Raw genomic sequence first — 4,291 nt, 5'->3', positions numbered from 1 at the left:
GGTGGCGGCGGCAAGCGGCCCTGGGGCTGCGGCGGCGGGAGCGGGGAGGCAACGGCGCGGTGGGGAGGCCGATCCGGAGTGCGAGCGCACAGCCGCCTGCTGATCCCAGATATGTACTTTCCCAAGGGGGCGACCGCATTCCTCAAGACAGCCAATACTTTTTTGGAAAAGCTTTTTTCTCCTGCCCCCTTTCCCCCTCTCCTCCCTCCGCCCCCTGCGCCCTCCCCCTGCTCCCGCGGGGGCCGCTCGCCCATTTGCTGCTGCCTGCCGGCCTCCCAGTTGACGGTGGATATGACTATATATGGGGACCCGAGCAGCCGAGGCGGCGGCCGGGCGAGGCCTCCTGCCTTCCAAACCTGCACTCCGGGGAGAGGGCACCGGGGCCTCGCGGGGGCCGAGCCGGGGCCGAGGCGCTAAGCTCTGCCCTCCGCCCTCCGCAACTCCTCCTCCCCGGGTCCATGCCCCGCCTTTAGGGTCCCCAGTCGAGCCGTCCTGAGTCACAGGAGGCCGGAGGAGAGGGGCAGGTAGTGGATGCTCGTCGCCCCCTTGAGCCGCCAGACCCGGGCGCGCTAAGCATCAGGCCCCGTACCCGGCGCCCGGGCCCGTGCGCTCCGGACACCCGCCCCGCGCTTCTCCCGGCAGCTCCCAGACTGCCGGGTATCCGCCTGGGCTCTCACGTTCTGGAAGCTCAATTGGAGCAGAGAAAGGAAGAGTTGGGAGGAAGGTCTGGGGTGCTGCTCTTGAGACTTTCTCTGCTGGTACGGGTCAGAATGTCTGAGAATCTGTCTTATGCGGTGCCCTGTCCCCCAGAGGAGGGACAGTCGTATACTTTAGGGACATAGGACCCAGTTGACTCAGTTCTGCGTGTGCCTGTGTGCCATACTTCCGCAAAGGGTGGAGTGAGTTTGTTGGTGTGTAGGTGGGTGCGTGTGAGTTTAAGGGGAAAGACCCTTGAGTTTAGACTCAGGCAACCTGGTCTTTGGTCTCTATCACCAGCAGCTCTGTGACCTTGACAAGTGACTTAGCCTCGGCGCTGCAGTTCCCTCATCTTTAAATCCAGGGGTGTAGATGATCCCTGAGGTACTTCCATATCTAACTTTTAATCATTTTTCTTACACTGATTTTAGGGAGTTGGTCTCTTTCCATGTTAGGTATTCAGGTACTAGGTTGCCAAAACATGGGATAAATGTGACCCCTGCCAAGTCATTGTATCCACAGCTATAGCTCTGAGGAGGGAACAGGCCCAGTTCTGTAGAGTAAGCTCTGCTTAGAGGCAGGAGGATTTCCCTATACCTCTTGCTCTTCCCAGCCCCCATTGGGGAAAAGCCTTCTCTTTTCAGAGCTTTGGTGGGAGGGGAAGAAAGGGGCTGCCCCAAAGCCCTGCTTGAGACTGGCTGAGGCAGAGCTGGTGAGGGTCTTGTTAACAGTCCCCGCAGAATAATTCACAACCTGTACTACATGGATACCGAATATTCCCCGGACGGTATCTGAGCAGTTTAGGCAGGCCAAACAACTTGTAAGTCCTTCAGAGAACGATCAAGTTCCTCTCCAGGATTTTATCAGGTTTCTTTCACTAACCCAACTGCCCAGGAGGGGAAAAAAAATACCCTGACCTGATGGTCAGAACATTAGATTTGTGTGCATAGGTACTGCATGGCACAGAAATTCACCAGGACCCTTTAATCACCAGATGTGAACCCAGCCACTAGGGCACTGACAAAGTTCAAGGCCTATGGGTGATATACAGATGCGTTGACCACTGGGGGCTGACTCCCCAGCTTGGGGCTCAGCATAGGGGGCATGAATAGAGACCCCAGAGTTAGACCCTGGGATCTAAACCTGGCCTGGCCACCTCCTTGCAGGGTGGCCTTAACCATGTTATAACCTCTTTAAGCCTCAGTTTTCTCTTCTGTAAAGTAGGTATACAAATTCTTCCCTCGTAGGATTGTTACAAGGATGAAAATGAGATAAAGAATGAAAAGTGTTTTGTCTAGCACATAGCAAATTGCTCAGTAAATTGTGGCTGCTTGGGGGCTTCCCTGGTGGCACAGTGGTTGAGAATCTGCCTGCCAATGCAGGGGACACGGGTTCGAGCCCTGGTCTGGGAGGATCCCACATGCCACGGAGCAACTAGGCCCGTGAGCCACAACTACTGAGCCTGTGCGTCTGGAGCCTGTGCTCCGCAACAACAGAGGCCGCGACAGTGAGAGGCCTGCGCACCGCGATGAAGAGTGGCCCCTGCTCGCCGCAACTAGAGAAAGCCCTCGCACAGAAACGAAGACCCAACACAGCCATAAATAAAAAAAAAAAAAAAAAAAAAAAGATGATATGATACTATACATAGAGAATCCTAAAGATGCTACCAGAAAACTACTAGAGCTAATCAATGAATTTGGTAAAGTAGCAGGATATAAAATTAATGCACAGAAATCTCTGGCATTCCTATATACTAATGATGAAAAATCTGAAAGTGAAATCAAGAAAACACTCCCATTTACCATTGCAACAAAAAGAATAAAATATCTAGGAATAAACCTACCTAAGGAGACAAAAGACCTGTATGCAGAAAACTATAAGACACTGATGAAAGAAATTAAAGATGATACAAATAGATGGAGAGATATACCATGTTCTTGGATGGGAAGAATCAACACTGTGAAAATGACTCTACTACCCAAAGCAATCTACAGATTCAATGCAATCCCTATCAAACTACCACTGGCATTTTTCACAGAACTAGAACAAAAAATTTCACAATTTGTATGGAAACACAAAAGACCCTGAATAGCCAAAGCAATCTTGAGAATGAAAAATGGAGCTGGAGGAATCAGGCTGCCTGACTTCAGACTAAACCACAAAGCTACAGTAATCAAGACAGTATGGTACTGGCACAAAAACAGAAAGATAGATCAATGGAACAGGATAGAAAGCCCAGAGATAAACCCACGCACATATGGTCACCTTATCTTTGATAAAGGAGGCAGGAATGTACAGTGGAGAAAGGACAGCCTCTTCAATAAGTGGTGCTGGGAAAACTGGACAGGGACCTGTAAAAGTATGAGATTAGATCATTCCCTAACACCATACACAAAAATAAGCTCAAAATGGATTAAAGACCTAAATGTAAGGCCAGACACTATCAAACTCTTAGAGGAAAACATAGGCAGAACACTCTATGACATAAATCACAGCAAGATCTTTTTTGACCCACCTCCTAGAGAAATGGAAATAAAGACAAAAATAAACACATGGGACCTAATGAAACTTCAAAGCTTTTGCACAGCAAAGGAAACCATAAACAAGACCAAAAGACAACCCTCAGAATGGGAGAAAATATTTGCAAATGAAGCAACTGACAAAGGATTAATCTCCAAAATTTATAAGCAGCTCATGCAGCTCAATCACAAAAAAACAACCCAATCCAAAAATGGGCAGAAGACCTAAATAGATATTTCTCCACAGAAGATATACAGACTGCCAACAAACACATGAAAGAATGCTCAACATCTTTAATTATTAGAGAAGTGCAAATCAAAACTACAATAAGATATCATCTCACACCAGTCAGAATGGCCATCATCAAAAAATCTAGACACAATAAATGCTGGAGAGGGTGTGGAAAAAAGGGAACACTCTTGCACTGCTGGTGGGAATGTGAATTGGTACAGCCACTATGGAGAACAGTATGGAGGTTCCTTAAAAAACTACAAATAGAACTACCATATGACCCAGCAATCCCACTACTGGGCATATACCCTGAGAAAACCATAATTCAAAAAGAGTCATGTACCAAAATGTTCATAGCAGCCCTATTTACAATAGCCCGGAGATGGAAACAACCTAAGTGTCCATCATCGGATGAATGGATAAAGAAGATGTGGTACATATATACAATGGAATATTACTCAGCCATAAAAAGAAACGAAATTGAGCTATTTGTAATGAGGTGGATAGACCTAGAGTCTGTCAAACAGAGTGAAGTAAGTCAGAAAGAGAAAGACAAATACCGTATGCTAACACATATATATGGAATTTAAGAAGAAAAAAAAATGTCAAGAAGAACCTAGAGGTAAGACAGGAATAAAGACACAGACCTACTAGAGAATGGACTTGAGGATATGGGGAGGGAGAAGTGTAAGCTGTGACAAAGCGAAAGAGAGGCATGGACATATATACACTACCAAACGTAAGTTAGATAGCTAGTGGGAAGCAGCCGCATAGCACAGGGAGATCAGCTCGGTGCTTTGTGACTGCCTGGAGGGGTGGGATAGGGAGGGTGGGAGGGAGACGC

This window comes from Hyperoodon ampullatus (assembly GCF_949752795.1).
Source record: "Hyperoodon ampullatus genome assembly, chromosome: 3".
NCBI classification, from domain to species: Eukaryota; Metazoa; Chordata; class Mammalia; order Artiodactyla; family Ziphiidae; genus Hyperoodon; species Hyperoodon ampullatus.
This window is presented reverse-complemented; position numbering follows the sequence as displayed.